The sequence below is a fragment of the Spea bombifrons genome, chromosome 4 (assembly GCF_027358695.1).
Source record: "Spea bombifrons isolate aSpeBom1 chromosome 4, aSpeBom1.2.pri, whole genome shotgun sequence".
NCBI lineage: Eukaryota > Metazoa > Chordata > Amphibia > Anura > Pelobatidae > Spea > Spea bombifrons.
Window position 1 is genome coordinate 110,450,393 of NC_071090.1, and position 14,213 is coordinate 110,464,605.

Genomic DNA, 14,213 nt, shown 5'->3' on the forward strand with positions numbered 1-14,213 from the left:
TTGGGGCTCTTTTCAAAAGACATTCCAAAAGTAGTGTTTGCTTGGTTGTTTTTTTTTCTAATTGACTGTTTTAGCCCAGAGCGATCAGTCGATCTCGTATGTCGGGCAACAAACTAGAGTCATAATGAGGGCTCTCTGAACCTAGTTTGCAGCCACCAAAACCAGCCAGTGCTGCTACCACATGCCCCAGTGGCCTAATGGATAAGGCACTGGCCTCCTAAGCCAGGGATTGTGGGTTCGAGTCCCATCTGGGGTGCTCTCAATTGAGCAAGTGACCGTTTCGGCCCAGTGTAATGCCATTGGCAAGACATCTGGCGGTAGGCAAGGTTTTTTTTTTTCCGCCAGGAATCAATTCCACTCGAAATCCATGTCCCAAAACCACCCCTTTAAGCATGGCTCTACAAGCTTGCATGGGAATCACAAAGCTTTCCACACGCCTATTTTGAAAGAAAAAACAGACAATTGGCTTGTGGACTGAAAAGGCTTCAAGCGAACTTTGGTCAAGCTACCTTTCGGTGCAAGAAGCCTTTTCATCAATTTTCGCTGTCCCACAGAGGAGCGTTAAGGTTGCAAGTGAGAAAACAAGAAAACCGAGTGTAAGCTGACACCAGCACGAAGCTCCAGTGGCGCAATCGGTTAGCGCGCGGTACTTATAAGGCAGTATTTGTTGAGCAATGCCGAGGTTGTGAGTTCAAGCCTCACCTGGAGCACTTCCCTTTAAGCTTTCAAGTTTTATTTGAAAGATTTTTTTAAGGGATAATGTGCAGGAATATATTTTCTCCAATATTTTCATTAGTAGACGTTAACACGGCTTAATGAAGCACTGACCGCGGTTAAGAACTGCTGGGAGAGTTCATGGTTCCAAACCAACCAACAGCGATTCCCTGGTGGTCTAGTGGCTAGGATTCGGCGCTCTCACCGCCGCGGCCCGGGTTCGATTCCCGGTCAGGGAATGTTTTTAATAAAGTACAGCAAAGATGAGGAGAAATGTTTACATGGAGAGGAGCAGAGAAGTTGGTCCGAATGGTCCCGCGAGCTTTTCTAACAAGTTGAAAAGTCTGCGCATCTGATTTCAAGTTTTAATCCTGAGAGATTAATATTGGAACAAGGAATTTTACAATCTTCAAGGAGTCTCTCTCATTTGGCATGGTGCCAAAAGTTTGGCAAAAAGCATAAATGGTGCTAATCTTTAAAACGAGACCAAAATCCCCGCCACTGGATGAAAGACTTAGTGAGCCTCAACATCTGTGGTGTGGAAGTTATTTGAAAGATTTTTAAGGGATAATGTGCAAGGATATATTGTCTCCCACCTTATCAGTAGTAGACGTGAACACGGCTCAATGAAGGACTGATCGCGGTTAAGAACTGCTGGGAGAGCTCATGGCTTCAGAGCACTCGCCAGCGATTCCCTGGTGGTCTAGTGGCTAGGATTTGGCGCTCTCGCCGCGGCCCGGGTTCGATTCCCGGTCAGGGAAGGTTTTTAATAAAGCACAACAAAGATGAGGAGAAATGTTTACATAAAGAGGAGCAGAGAAGTTGGTCCGAATGGCCCCGCAAGCTTTTATAACAATTTGAGAAGGCTGCACATCTGGTTCCAGGCTTGGGACAGGAAGTTGAAAAGAGCATCACAAGAGTGGTGTTTGCACTGTTGTCAGAGTGCAAGTTATGACACCGTGACAGGAAGCACAATTGGAAGCTCAGTCTGGGAGAAAACAAGAGTCCTTCAGTCCAGTCCCCCAAATTGCAGATTGATATTTTGGTGCACGTTAGGGTCCGTTTTGCCTGGACTCCAAACGTATTTGCTGCATGCGTTCTTTGGTTATTGGACTTTGAAAATGAGACCTGCGCCTCCTTGACGTGCTCACCTTGAAGCGTCTATTGAAAACCAGGAAGTCTTAGTATGCAAACGTCTTGCACATGCTCAGTAGCACTCCCAGTAGAAGTCAACCAGGCAAATCAAGCAGGTGCCAAAGAGGTGATTTTCCAGAGGAACGTCCAATTTTTGGGGCTCTTTTCAAAAGACATTCCAAAAGTAGTGTTTGCTTGGTTGTTTTTTTTTCTAATTGACTGTTTTAGCCCAGAGCGATCAGTCGATCTCGTATGTCGGGCAACAAACTAGAGTCATAATGAGGGCTCTCTGAACCTAGTTTGCAGCCACCAAAACCAGCCAGTGCTGCTACCACATGCCCCAGTGGCCTAATGGATAAGGCACTGGCCTCCTAAGCCAGGGATTGTGGGTTCGAGTCCCATCTGGGGTGCTCTCAATTGAGCAAGTGACCGTTTCGGCCCAGTGTAATTCCATTGGCAAGACATCTGGCGGTAGGCAAGGTTTTTTTTTTTCCGCCAGGAATCAATTCCACTCGAAATCCATGTCCCAAAACCACCCCTTTAAGCATGGCTCTACAAGCTTGCATGGGAATCACAAAGCTTTCCACACGCCTATTTTGAAAGAAAAAACAGACAATTGGCTTGTGGACTGAAAAGGCTTCAAGCGAACTTTGGTCAAGCTACCTTTCTTAATGTGCAAGAAGCCTTTTCATCAATTTTCACTGTCCCACAGAGGAGCGTTAAGGTTGCAAGTGAGAAAACAAGAAAACCGAGTGTAAGCTGACACCAGCACGACGCTCCAGTGGCGCAATCGGTTAGCGCGCGGTACTTATAAGGCAGTATTTGTTGAGCAATGCCGAGGTTGTGAGTTCAAGCCTCACCTGGAGCACTTCCCTTTAAGCTTTCAAGTTTTATTTGAAAGATTTTTTTAAGGGATAATGTGCAGGAATATATTTTCTCCAATATTTTCATTAGTAGACGTTAACACGGCTTAATGAAGCACTGACCGCGGTTAAGAACTGCTGGGAGAGTTCATGGTTCCAAACCAACCAACAGCGATTCCCTGGTGGTCTAGTGGCTAGGATTCGGCGCTCTCACCGCCGCGGCCCGGGTTCGATTCCCGGTCAGGGAATGGTTTTAATAAAGTACAGCAAAGATGAGGAGAAATGTTTACATGGAGAGGAGCAGAGAAGTTGGTCCGAATGGTCCCGCGAGCTTTTCTAACAAGTTGAAAAGTCTGCGTATCTGATTTCAAGTTTTAATCCTGAGAGATTAATATTGGAACAAGGAATTTTACAATCTTCAAGGAGTCTCTCTCATTTGGCATGGTGCCAAAAGTTTGGCAAAAAGCATAAATGGTGCTAATCTTTAAAACGAGACCAAAATCCCCGCCACTGGATGAAAGACTTAGTGAGCCTCAACATCTGTGGTGTGGAAGTTATTTGAAAGATTTTTAAGGGATAATGTGCAAGGATATATTGTCTCCCACCTTATCAGTAGTAGACGTGAACACGGCTCAATGAAGGACTGATCGCGGTTAAGAACTGCTGGGAGAGCTCATGGCTTCAGAGCACTCGCCAGCGATTCCCTGGTGGTCTAGTGGCTAGGATTCGGCGCTCTCACCGCCGCGGCCCGGGTTCGATTCCCGGTCAGGGAAGGTTTTTAATAAAGCACAACAAAGATGAGGAGAAATGTTTACATAAAGAGGAGCAGAGAAGTTGGTCCGAATGGCCCCGCAAGCTTTTATAACAATTTGAGAAGGCTGCACATCTGGTTCCAGGCTTGGGACAGGAAGTTGAAAAGAGCATCACAAGAGTGGTGTTTGCACTGTTGTCAGAGTGCAAGTTATGACACCGTGACAGGAAGCACAATTGGAAGCTCAGTCTGGGAGAAAACAAGAGTCCTTCAGTCCAGTCCCCCAAATTGCAGATTGATATTTTAGTGCACGTTAGGGTCCGTTTTGCCTGGACTCCAAACGTATTTGCTGCATGCGTTCTTTGGTTATTGGACTTTGAAAATGAGACCTGCGCCTCCTTGACGTGCTCACCTTGAAGCGTCTATTGAAAACCAGGAAGTCTTAGTATGCAAACGTCTTGCACATGCTCAGTAGCACTCCCAGTAGAAGTCAACCAGGCAAATCAAGCAGGTGCCAAAGAGGTGATTTTCCAGAGGAACGTCCAATTTTTGGGGCTCTTTTCAAAAGACATTCCAAAAGTAGTGTTTGCTTGGTTGTTTTTTTTTCTAATTGACTGTTTTAGCCCAGAGCGATCAGTCGATCTCGTATGTCGGGCAACAAACTAGAGTCATAATGAGGGCTCTCTGAACCTAGTTTGCAGCCACCAAAACCAGCCAGTGCTGCTACCACATGCCCCAGTGGCCTAATGGATAAGGCACTGGCCTCCTAAGCCAGGGATTGTGGGTTCGAGTCCCATCTGGGGTGCTCTCAATTGAGCAAGTGACCGTTTCGGCCCAGTGTAATGCCATTGGCAAGACATCTGCCGGTAGGCAAGGTTTTTTTTTTCCGCCAGGAATCAATTCCACTCGAAACCCATGTCCCAAAACCACCCCTTTAAGCATGGCTCTACAAGCTTGCATGGGAATCACAAAGCTTTCCACACGCCTATTTTGAAAGAAAAAACAGACAATTGGCTTGTGGACTGAAAAGGCTTCAAGCGAACTTTGGTCAAGCTACCTTTCTTAATGTGCAAGAAGCCTTTTCATCAATTTTCGCTGTCCCACAGAGGAGCGTTAAGGTTGCAAGTGAGAAAACAAGAAAACCGAGTGTAAGCTGACACCAGCACGACGCTCCAGTGGCGCAATCGGTTAGCGCGCGGTACTTATAAGGCAGTATTTGTTGAGCAATGCCGAGGTTGTGAGTTCAAGCCTCACCTGGAGCACTTCCCTTTAAGCTTTCAAGTTTTATTTGAAAGATTTTTTTAAGGGATAATGTGCAGGAATATATTTTCTCCAATATTTTCATTAGTAGACGTTAACACGGCTTAATGAAGCACTGACCGCGGTTAAGAACTGCTGGGAGAGTTCATGGTTCCAAACCAACCAACAGCGATTCCCTGGTGGTCTAGTGGCTAGGATTCGGCGCTCTCACCGCCGCGGCCCGGGTTCGATTCCCGGTCAGGGAACGTTTTTAATAAAGTACAGCAAAGATGAGGAGAAATGTTTACATGGAGAGGAGCAGAGAAGTTGGTCCGAATGGTCCCGCGAGCTTTTCTAACAAGTTGAAAAGTCTGCGTATCTGATTTCAAGTTTTAATCCTGAGAGATTAATATTGGAACAAGGAATTTTACAATCTTCAAGGAGTCTCTCTCATTTGGCATGGTGCCAAAAGTTTGGCAAAAAGCATAAATGGTGGTAATCTTTAAAACGAGACCAAAATCCCCGCCACTGGATGAAAGACTTAGTGAGCCTCAACATCTGTGGTGTGGAAGTTATTTGAAACATTTTTAAGGGATAATGTGCAAGGATATATTGTCTCCCACCTTATCAGTAGTAGACGTGAACACGGCTCAATTAAGGACTGATCGCGGTTAAGAACTGCTGGGAGAGCTCATGGCTTCAGAGCACTCGCCAGCGATTCCCTGGTGGTCTAGTGGCTAGGACTCGGCGCTCTCACCGCCGCGGCCCGGGTTCGATTCCCGGTCAGGGAAGGTTTTTAATAAAGCACAACAAAGATGAGGAGAAATGTTTACATAAAGAGGAGCAGAGAAGTTGGTCCGAATGGCCCCGCAAGCTTTTATAACAATTTGAGAAGGCTGCACATCTGGTTCCAGGCTTGGGACAGGAAGTTGAAAAGAGCATCACAAGAGTGGTGTTTGCACTGTTGTCAGAGTGCAAGTTATGACACCGTGACAGGAAGCACAATTGGAAGCTCAGTCTGGGAGAAAACAAGAGTCCTTCAGTCCAGTCCCCCAAATTGCAGATTGATATTTTAGTGCACGTTAGGGTCCGTTTTGCCTGGACTCCAAACGTATTTGCTGCATGCGTTCTTTGGTTATTGGACTTTGAAAATGAGACCTGCGCCTCCTTGACGTGCTCACCTTGAAGCGTCTATTGAAAACCAGGAAGTCTTAGTATGCAAACGTCTTGCACATGCTCAGTAGCACTCCCAGTAGAAGTCAACCAGGCAAATCAAGCAGGTGCCAAAGAGGTGATTTTCCAGAGGAACGTCCAATTTTTGGGGCTCTTTTCAAAAGACATTCCAAAAGTAGTGTTTGCTTGGTTGTTTTTTTTTCTAATTGACTGTTTTAGCCCAGAGCGATCAGTCGATCTCGTATGTCGGGCAACAAACTAGAGTCATAATGAGGGCTCTCTGAACCTAGTTTGCAGCCACCAAAACCAGCCAGTGCTGCTGCTACATGCCCCAGTGGCCTAATGGATAAGGCACTGGCCTCCTAAGCCAGGGATTGTGGGTTCGAGTCCCATCTGGGGTGCTCTCAATTGAGCAAGTGACCGTTTCGGCCCAGTGTAATTCCATTGGCAAGACATCTGGCGGTAGGCAAGGTTTTTTTTTTTCCGCCAGGAATCAATTCCACTCGAAATCCATGTCCCAAAACCACCCCTTTAAGCATGGCTCTACAAGCTTGCATGGGAATCACAAAGCTTTCCACACGCCTATTTTGAAAGAAAAAACAGACAATTGGCTTGTGGACTGAAAAGGCTTCAAGCGAACTTTGGTCAAGCTACCTTTCTTAATGTGCAAGAAGCCTTTTCATCAATTTTCGCTGTCCCACAGAGGAGCGTTAAGGTTGCAAGTGAGAAAACAAGAAAACCGAGTGTAAGCTGACACCAGCACGACGCTCCAGTGGCGCAATCGGTTAGCGCGCGGTACTTATAAGGCAGTATTTGTTGAGCAATGCCGAGGTTGTGAGTTCAAGCCTCACCTGGAGCACTTCCCTTTAAGCTTTCAAGTTTTATTTGAAAGATTTTTTTAAGGGATAATGTGCAGGAATATATTTTCTCCAATATTTTCATTAGTAGACGTTAACACGGCTTAATGAAGCACTGACCGCGGTTAAGAACTGCTGGGAGAGTTCATGGTTCCAAACCAACCAACAGCGATTCCCTGGTGGTCTAGTGGCTAGGATTCGGCGCTCTCACCGCCGCGGCCCGGGTTCGATTCCCGGTCAGGGAATGTTTTTAATAAAGTACAGCAAAGATGAGGAGAAATGTTTACATGGAGAGGAGCAGAGAAGTTGGTCCGAATGGTCCCGCGAGCTTTTCTAACAAGTTGAAAAGTCTGCGTATCTGATTTCAAGTTTTAATCCTGAGAGATTAATATTGGAACAAGGAATTTTACAATCTTCAAGGAGTCTCTCTCATTTGGCATGGTGCCAAAAGTTTGGCAAAAAGCATAAATGGTGCTAATCTTTAAAACGAGACCAAAATCCCCGCCACTGGATGAAAGACTTAGTGAGCCTCAACATCTGTGGTGTGGAAGTTATTTGAAACATTTTTAAGGGATAATGTGCAAGGATATATTGTCTCCCACCTTATCAGTAGTAGACGTGAACACGGCTCAATTAAGGACTGATCGCGGTTAAGAACTGCTGGGAGAGCTCATGGCTTCAGAGCACTCGCCAGCGATTCCCTGGTGGTCTAGTGGCTAGGATTCGGCGCTCTCACCGCCGCGGCCCGGGTTCGATTCCCGGTCAGGGAAGGTTTTTAATAAAGCACAACAAAGATGAGGAGAAATGTTTACATAAAGAGGAGCAGAGAAGTTGGTCCGAATGGCCCCGCAAGCTTTTATAACAATTTGAGAAGGCTGCACATCTGGTTCCAGGCTTGGGACAGGAAGTTGAAAAGAGCATCACAAGAGTGGTGTTTGCACTGTTGTCAGAGTGCAAGTTATGACACCGTGACAGGAAGCACAATTGGAAGCTCAGTCTGGGAGAAAACAAGAGTCCTTCAGTCCAGTCCCCCAAATTGCAGATTGATATTTTAGTGCACGTTAGGGTCCGTTTTGCCTGGACTCCAAACGTATTTGCTGCATGCGTTCTTTGGTTATTGGACTTTGAAAATGAGACCTGCGCCTCCTTGACGTGCTCACCTTGAAGCGTCTATTGAAAACCAGGAAGTCTTAGTATGCAAACGTCTTGCACATGCTCAGTAGCACTCCCAGTAGAAGTCAACCAGGCAAATCAAGCAGGTGCCAAAGAGGTGATTTTCCAGAGGAACGTCCAATTTTTGGGGCTCTTTTCAAAAGACATTCCAAAAGTAGTGTTTGCTTGGTTGTTTTTTTTTCTAATTGACTGTTTTAGCCCAGAGCGATCAGTCGATCTCGTATGTCGGGCAACAAACTAGAGTCATAATGAGGGCTCTCTGAACCTAGTTTGCAGCCACCAAAACCAGCCAGTGCTGCTACCACATGCCCCAGTGGCCTAATGGATAAGGCACTGGCCTCCTAAGCCAGGGATTGTGGGTTCGAGTCCCATCTGGGGTGCTCTCAATTGAGCAAGTGACCGTTTCGGCCCAGTGTAATGCCATTGGCAAGACATCTGGCGGTAGGCAAGGTTTTTTTTTTTCCGCCAGGAATCAATTCCACTCGAAATCCATGTCCCAAAACCACCCCTTTAAGCATGGCTCTACAAGCTTGCATGGGAATCACAAAGCTTTCCACACGCCTATTTTGAAAGAAAAAACAGACAATTGGCTTGTGGACTGAAAAGGCTTCAAGCGAACTTTGGTCAAGCTACCTTTCGGTGCAAGAAGCCTTTTCATCAATTTTCGCTGTCCCACAGAGGAGCGTTAAGGTTGCAAGTGAGAAAACAAGAAAACCGAGTGTAAGCTGACACCAGCACGAAGCTCCAGTGGCGCAATCGGTTAGCGCGCGGTACTTATAAGGCAGTATTTGTTGAGCAATGCCAAGGTTGTGAGTTCAAGCCTCACCTGGAGCACTTCCCTTTAAGCTTTCAAGTTTTATTTGAAAGATTTTTTTAAGGGATAATGTGCAGGAATATATTTTCTCCAATATTTTCATTAGTAGACGTTAACACGGCTTAATGAAGCACTGACCGCGGTTAAGAACTGCTGGGAGAGTTCATGGTTCCAAACCAACCAACAGCGATTCCCTGGTGGTCTAGTGGCTAGGATTCGGCGCTCTCACCGCCGCGGCCCGGGTTCGATTCCCGGTCAGGGAATGGTTTTAATAAAGTACAGCAAAGATGAGGAGAAATGTTTACATGGAGAGGAGCAGAGAAGTTGGTCCGAATGGTCCCGCGAGCTTTTCTAACAAGTTGAAAAGTCTGCGTATCTGATTTCAAGTTTTAATCCTGAGAGATTAATATTGGAACAAGGAATTTTACAATCTTCAAGGAGTCTCTCTCATTTGGCATGGTGCCAAAAGTTTGGCAAAAAGCATAAATGGTGCTAATCTTTAAAACGAGACCAAAATCCCCGCCACTGGATGAAAGACTTAGTGAGCCTCAACATCTGTGGTGTGGAAGTTATTTGAAAGATTTTTAAGGGATAATGTGCAAGGATATATTGTCTCCCATCTTATCAGTAGTAGATGTGAACACGGCTCAATGAAGGACTGATCGCGGCTAAGAACTGCTGGGAGAGCTCATGGCTTCAGAGCACTCGCCAGCGATTCCCTGGTGGTCTAGTGGCTAGGATTCGGCGCTCTCACCGCCGCGGCCCGGGTTCGATTCCCGGTCAGGGAAGGTTTTTAATAAAGCACAACAAAGATGAGGAGAAATGTTTACATAAAGAGGAGCAGAGAAGTTGGTCCGAATGGCCCCGCAAGCTTTTATAACAATTTGAGAAGGCTGCACATCTGGTTCCAGGCTTGGGACAGGAAGTTGAAAAGAGCATCACAAGAGTGGTGTTTGCACTGTTGTCAGAGTGCAAGTTATGACACCGTGACAGGAAGCACAATTGGAAGCTCAGTCTGGGAGAAAACAAGAGTCCTTCAGTCCAGTCCCCCAAATTGCAGATTGATATTTTAGTGCACGTTAGGGTCCGTTTTGCCTGGACTCCAAACGTATTTGCTGCATGCGTTCTTTGGTTATTGGACTTTGAAAATGAGACCTGCGCCTCCTTGACGTGCTCACCTTGAAGCGTCTATTGAAAACCAGGAAGTCTTAGTATGCAAACGTCTTGCACATGCTCAGTAGCACTCCCAGTAGAAGTCAACCAGGCAAATCAAGCAGGTGCCAAAGAGGTGATTTTCCAGAGGAACGTCCAATTTTTGGGGCTCTTTTCAAAAGACATTCCAAAAGTAGTGTTTGCTTGGTTGTTTTTTTTTCTAATTGACTGTTTTAGCCCAGAGCGATCAGTCGATCTCGTATGTCGGGCAACAAACTAGAGTCATAATGAGGGCTCTCTGAACCTAGTTTGCAGCCACCAAAACCAGCCAGTGCTGCTACCACATGCCCCAGTGGCCTAATGGATAAGGCACTGGCCTCCTAAGCCAGGGATTGTGGGTTCGAGTCCCATCTGGGGTGCTCTCAATTGAGCAAGTGACCGTTTCGGCCCAGTGTAATGCCATTGGCAAGACATCTGCCGGTAGGCAAGGTTTTTTTTTTCCGCCAGGAATCAATTCCACTCGAAACCCATGTCCCAAAACCACCCCTTTAAGCATGGCTCTACAAGCTTGCATGGGAATCACAAAGCTTTCCACACGCCTATTTTGAAAGAAAAAACAGACAATTGGCTTGTGGACTGAAAAGGCTTCAAGCGAACTTTGGTCAAGCTACCTTTCTTAATGTGCAAGAAGCCTTTTCATCAATTTTCGCTGTCCCACAGAGGAGCGTTAAGTTTGCAAGTGACAAAACAAGAAAACCGAGTGTAAGGTGAAACCAGCACAAAGCTCCAGTGGCGCAATCGGTTAGCGCGCGGTACTTATAAGGCAGTATTTGTTGAGCAATGCCGAGGTTGTGAGTTCAAGCCTCACCTGGAGCACTTCCCTTTAAGCTTTCAAGTTTTATTTGAAAGATTTTTTTAAGGGATAATGTGCAGGAATATATTTTCTCCAATATTTTCATTAGTAGACGTTAACACGGCTTAATGAAGCACTGACCGCGGTTAAGAACTGCTGGGAGAGTTCATGGTTCCAAACCAACCAACAGCGATTCCCTGGTGGTCTAGTGGCTAGGATTTGGCGCTCTCACCGCCGCGGCCCGGGTTCGATTCCCGGTCAGGGAACGTTTTTAATAAAGTACAGCAAAGATGAGGAGAAATGTTTACATGGAGAGGAGCAGAGAAGTTGGTCCGAATGGTCCCGCGAGCTTTTCTAACAAGTTGAAAAGTCTGCGCATCTGATTTCAAGTTTTAATCCTGAGAGATTAATATTGGAACAAGGAATTTTACAATCTTCAAGGAGTCTCTCTCATTTGGCATGGTGCCAAAAGTTTGGCAAAAAGCATAAATGGTGCTAATCTTTAAAACGAGACCAAAATCCCCGCCACTGGATGAAAGACTTAGTGAGCCTCAACATCTGTGGTGTGGAAGTTATTTGAAAGATTTTTAAGGGATAATGTGCAAGGATATATTGTCTCCCACCTTATCAGTAGTAGACGTGAACACGGCTCAATGAAGGACTGATCGCGGTTAAGAACTGCTGGGAGAGCTCATGGCTTCAGAGCACTCGCCAGCGATTCCCTGGTGGTCTAGTGGCTAGGATTCGGCGCTCTCACCGCCGCGGCCCGGGTTCGATTCCCGGTCAGGGAAGGTTTTTAATAAAGCACAACAAAGATGAGGAGAAATGTTTACATAAAGAGGAGCAGAGAAGTTGGTCCGAATGGCCCCGCAAGCTTTTATAACAATTTGAGAAGGCTGCACATCTGGTTCCAGGCTTGGGACAGGAAGTTGAAAAGAGCATCACAAGAGTGGTGTTTGCACTGTTGTCAGAGTGCAAGTTATGACACCGTGACAGGAAGCACAATTGGAAGCTCAGTCTGGGAGAAAACAAGAGTCCTTCAGTCCAGTCCCCCAAATTGCAGATTGATATTTTAGTGCACGTTAGGGTCCGTTTTGCCTGGACTCCAAACGTATTTGCTGCATGCGTTCTTTGGTTATTGGACTTTGAAAATGAGACCTGCGCCTCCTTGACGTGCTCACCTTGAAGCGTCTATTGAAAACCAGGAAGTCTTAGTATGCAAACGTCTTGCACATGCTCAGTAGCACTCCCAGTAGAAGTCAACCAGGCAAATCAAGCAGGTGCCAAAGAGGTGATTTTCCAGAGGAACGTCCAATTTTTGGGGCTCTTTTCAAAAGACATTCCAAAAGTAGTGTTTGCTTGGTTGTTTTTTTTTCTAATTGACTGTTTTAGCCCAGAGCGATCAGTCGATCTCGTATGTCGGGCAACAAACTAGAGTCATAATGAGGGCTCTCTGAACCTAGTTTGCAGCCACCAAAACCAGCCAGTGCTGCTACCACATGCCCCAGTGGCCTAATGGATAAGGCACTGGCCTCCTAAGCCAGGGATTGTGGGTTCGAGTCCCATCTGGGGTGCTCTCAATTGAGCAAGTGACCGTTTCGGCCCAGTGTAATGCCATTGGCAAGACATCTGCCGGTAGGCAAGGTTTTTTTTTTCCGCCAGGAATCAATTCCACTCGAAACCCATGTCCCAAAACCACCCCTTTAAGCATGGCTCTACAAGCTTGCATGGGAATCACAAAGCTTTCCACACGCCTATTTTGAAAGAAAAAACAGACAATTGGCTTGTGGACTGAAAAGGCTTCAAGCGAACTTTGGTCAAGCTACCTTTCTTAATGTGCAAGAAGCCTTTTCATCAATTTTCGCTGTCCCACAGAGGAGCGTTAAGTTTGCAAGTGACAAAACAAGAAAACCGAGTGTAAGGTGAAACCAGCACAAAGCTCCAGTGGCGCAATCGGTTAGCGCGCGGTACTTATAAGGCAGTATTTGTTGAGCAATGCCGAGGTTGTGAGTTCAAGCCTCACCTGGAGCACTTCCCTTTAAGCTTTCAAGTTTTATTTGAAAGATTTTTTTAAGGGATAATGTGCAGGAATATATTTTCTCCAATATTTTCATTAGTAGACGTTAACACGGCTTAATGAAGCACTGACCGCGGTTAAGAACTGCTGGGAGAGTTCATGGTTCCAAACCAACCAACAGCGATTCCCTGGTGGTCTAGTGGCTAGGATTTGGCGCTCTCACCGCCGCGGCCCGGGTTCGATTCCCGGTCAGGGAACGTTTTTAATAAAGTACAGCAAAGATGAGGAGAAATGTTTACATGGAGAGGAGCAGAGAAGTTGGTCCGAATGGTCCCGCGAGCTTTTCTAACAAGTTGAAAAGTCTGCGCATCTGATTTCAAGTTTTAATCCTGAGAGATTAATATTGGAACAAGGAATTTTACAATCTTCAAGGAGTCTCTCTCATTTGGCATGGTGCCAAAAGTTTGGCAAAAAGCATAAATGGTGCTAATCTTTAAAACGAGACCAAAATCCCCGCCACTGGATGAAAGACTTAGTGAGCCTCAACATCTGTGGTGTGGAAGTTATTTGAAAGATTTTTAAGGGATAATGTGCAAGGATATATTGTCTCCCACCTTATCAGTAGTAGACGTGAACACGGCTCAATGAAGGACTGATCGCGGTTAAGAACTGCTGGGAGAGCTCATGGCTTCAGAGCACTCGCCAGCGATTCCCTGGTGGTCTAGTGGCTAGGATTCGGCGCTCTCACCGCCGCGGCCCGGGTTCGATTCCCGGTCAGGGAAGGTTTTTAATAAAGCACAACAAAGATGAGGAGAAATGTTTACATAAAGAGGAGCAGAGAAGTTGGTCCGAATGGCCCCGCAAGCTTTTATAACAATTTGAGAAGGCTGCACATCTGGTTCCAGGCTTGGGACAGGAAGTTGAAAAGAGCATCACAAGAGTGGTGTTTGCACTGTTGTCAGAGTGCAAGTTATGACACCGTGACAGGAAGCACAATTGGAAGCTCAGTCTGGGAGAAAACAAGAGTCCTTCAGTCCAGTCCCCCAAATTGCAGATTGATATTTTAGTGCACGTTAGGGTCCGTTTTGCCTGGACTCCAAACGTATTTGCTGCATGCGTTCTTTGGTTATTGGACTTTGAAAATGAGACCTGCGCCTCCTTGACGTGCTCACCTTGAAGCGTCTATTGAAAACCAGGAAGTCTTAGTATGCAAACGTCTTGCACATGCTCAGTAGCACTCCCAGTAGAAGTCAACCAGGCAAATCAAGCAGGTGCCAAAGAGGTGATTTTCCAGAGGAACGTCCAATTTTTGGGGCTCTTTTCAAAAGACATTCCAAAAGTAGTGTTTGCTTGGTTGTTTTTTTTTCTAATTGACTGTTTTAGCCCAGAGCGATCAGTCGATCTCGTATGTCGGGCAACAAACTAGAGTCATAATGAGGGCTCTCTGAACCTAGTTTGCAGCCACCAAAACCA

General features: G+C 46.0%; 25 non-coding genes across 25 annotated transcripts; all 25 read left to right on the forward strand.

The window, feature by feature from the left end:
* The first annotated feature begins 183 nt into the window (after positions 1-183).
* Positions 184-256, forward strand: TRNAR-CCU (transfer RNA arginine (anticodon CCU)). The gene has a single exon. It is a non-coding gene; the product is annotated as a tRNA-Arg (tRNA).
* A 361-nt stretch (positions 257-617) lies between these two features.
* On the forward strand, positions 618-710 carry TRNAI-UAU (transfer RNA isoleucine (anticodon UAU)). Its single transcript is given in 2 exon segments — positions 618-655; positions 675-710. It is a non-coding gene; the product is annotated as a tRNA-Ile (tRNA).
* A 171-nt stretch (positions 711-881) lies between these two features.
* Positions 882-953, forward strand: TRNAE-CUC (transfer RNA glutamic acid (anticodon CUC)). Its single transcript has one exon. It is a non-coding gene; the product is annotated as a tRNA-Glu (tRNA).
* A 1,232-nt stretch (positions 954-2,185) lies between these two features.
* TRNAR-CCU (transfer RNA arginine (anticodon CCU)) lies at positions 2,186-2,258 on the forward strand. Its single transcript has one exon. It is a non-coding gene; the product is annotated as a tRNA-Arg (tRNA).
* Positions 2,259-2,623: 365 nt separating this feature from the next.
* TRNAI-UAU (transfer RNA isoleucine (anticodon UAU)) lies at positions 2,624-2,716 on the forward strand. The gene is given in 2 exon segments: positions 2,624-2,661; positions 2,681-2,716. It is a non-coding gene; the product is annotated as a tRNA-Ile (tRNA).
* Positions 2,717-2,887: 171 nt separating this feature from the next.
* On the forward strand, positions 2,888-2,959 carry TRNAE-CUC (transfer RNA glutamic acid (anticodon CUC)). Its single transcript has one exon. It is a non-coding gene; the product is annotated as a tRNA-Glu (tRNA).
* A 453-nt stretch (positions 2,960-3,412) lies between these two features.
* Positions 3,413-3,484, forward strand: TRNAE-CUC (transfer RNA glutamic acid (anticodon CUC)). The gene has a single exon. It is a non-coding gene; the product is annotated as a tRNA-Glu (tRNA).
* Positions 3,485-4,194: 710 nt separating this feature from the next.
* Positions 4,195-4,267, forward strand: TRNAR-CCU (transfer RNA arginine (anticodon CCU)). The gene has a single exon. It is a non-coding gene; the product is annotated as a tRNA-Arg (tRNA).
* A 364-nt stretch (positions 4,268-4,631) lies between these two features.
* TRNAI-UAU (transfer RNA isoleucine (anticodon UAU)) lies at positions 4,632-4,724 on the forward strand. Its single transcript is given in 2 exon segments — positions 4,632-4,669; positions 4,689-4,724. It is a non-coding gene; the product is annotated as a tRNA-Ile (tRNA).
* A 171-nt stretch (positions 4,725-4,895) lies between these two features.
* On the forward strand, positions 4,896-4,967 carry TRNAE-CUC (transfer RNA glutamic acid (anticodon CUC)). The gene has a single exon. It is a non-coding gene; the product is annotated as a tRNA-Glu (tRNA).
* Positions 4,968-5,420: 453 nt separating this feature from the next.
* On the forward strand, positions 5,421-5,492 carry TRNAE-CUC (transfer RNA glutamic acid (anticodon CUC)). The gene has a single exon. It is a non-coding gene; the product is annotated as a tRNA-Glu (tRNA).
* A 710-nt stretch (positions 5,493-6,202) lies between these two features.
* TRNAR-CCU (transfer RNA arginine (anticodon CCU)) lies at positions 6,203-6,275 on the forward strand. The gene has a single exon. It is a non-coding gene; the product is annotated as a tRNA-Arg (tRNA).
* A 365-nt stretch (positions 6,276-6,640) lies between these two features.
* Positions 6,641-6,733, forward strand: TRNAI-UAU (transfer RNA isoleucine (anticodon UAU)). The gene is given in 2 exon segments: positions 6,641-6,678; positions 6,698-6,733. It is a non-coding gene; the product is annotated as a tRNA-Ile (tRNA).
* Positions 6,734-6,904: 171 nt separating this feature from the next.
* Positions 6,905-6,976, forward strand: TRNAE-CUC (transfer RNA glutamic acid (anticodon CUC)). The gene has a single exon. It is a non-coding gene; the product is annotated as a tRNA-Glu (tRNA).
* Positions 6,977-7,429: 453 nt separating this feature from the next.
* Positions 7,430-7,501, forward strand: TRNAE-CUC (transfer RNA glutamic acid (anticodon CUC)). Its single transcript has one exon. It is a non-coding gene; the product is annotated as a tRNA-Glu (tRNA).
* A 710-nt stretch (positions 7,502-8,211) lies between these two features.
* TRNAR-CCU (transfer RNA arginine (anticodon CCU)) lies at positions 8,212-8,284 on the forward strand. Its single transcript has one exon. It is a non-coding gene; the product is annotated as a tRNA-Arg (tRNA).
* A 361-nt stretch (positions 8,285-8,645) lies between these two features.
* Positions 8,646-8,738, forward strand: TRNAI-UAU (transfer RNA isoleucine (anticodon UAU)). The gene is given in 2 exon segments: positions 8,646-8,683; positions 8,703-8,738. It is a non-coding gene; the product is annotated as a tRNA-Ile (tRNA).
* A 171-nt stretch (positions 8,739-8,909) lies between these two features.
* On the forward strand, positions 8,910-8,981 carry TRNAE-CUC (transfer RNA glutamic acid (anticodon CUC)). The gene has a single exon. It is a non-coding gene; the product is annotated as a tRNA-Glu (tRNA).
* A 453-nt stretch (positions 8,982-9,434) lies between these two features.
* TRNAE-CUC (transfer RNA glutamic acid (anticodon CUC)) lies at positions 9,435-9,506 on the forward strand. Its single transcript has one exon. It is a non-coding gene; the product is annotated as a tRNA-Glu (tRNA).
* A 710-nt stretch (positions 9,507-10,216) lies between these two features.
* TRNAR-CCU (transfer RNA arginine (anticodon CCU)) lies at positions 10,217-10,289 on the forward strand. The gene has a single exon. It is a non-coding gene; the product is annotated as a tRNA-Arg (tRNA).
* Positions 10,290-10,653: 364 nt separating this feature from the next.
* On the forward strand, positions 10,654-10,746 carry TRNAI-UAU (transfer RNA isoleucine (anticodon UAU)). The gene is given in 2 exon segments: positions 10,654-10,691; positions 10,711-10,746. It is a non-coding gene; the product is annotated as a tRNA-Ile (tRNA).
* A 696-nt stretch (positions 10,747-11,442) lies between these two features.
* TRNAE-CUC (transfer RNA glutamic acid (anticodon CUC)) lies at positions 11,443-11,514 on the forward strand. The gene has a single exon. It is a non-coding gene; the product is annotated as a tRNA-Glu (tRNA).
* A 710-nt stretch (positions 11,515-12,224) lies between these two features.
* TRNAR-CCU (transfer RNA arginine (anticodon CCU)) lies at positions 12,225-12,297 on the forward strand. The gene has a single exon. It is a non-coding gene; the product is annotated as a tRNA-Arg (tRNA).
* A 364-nt stretch (positions 12,298-12,661) lies between these two features.
* On the forward strand, positions 12,662-12,754 carry TRNAI-UAU (transfer RNA isoleucine (anticodon UAU)). The gene is given in 2 exon segments: positions 12,662-12,699; positions 12,719-12,754. It is a non-coding gene; the product is annotated as a tRNA-Ile (tRNA).
* A 696-nt stretch (positions 12,755-13,450) lies between these two features.
* Positions 13,451-13,522, forward strand: TRNAE-CUC (transfer RNA glutamic acid (anticodon CUC)). The gene has a single exon. It is a non-coding gene; the product is annotated as a tRNA-Glu (tRNA).
* Positions 13,523-14,213: the final 691 nt, after the last annotated feature.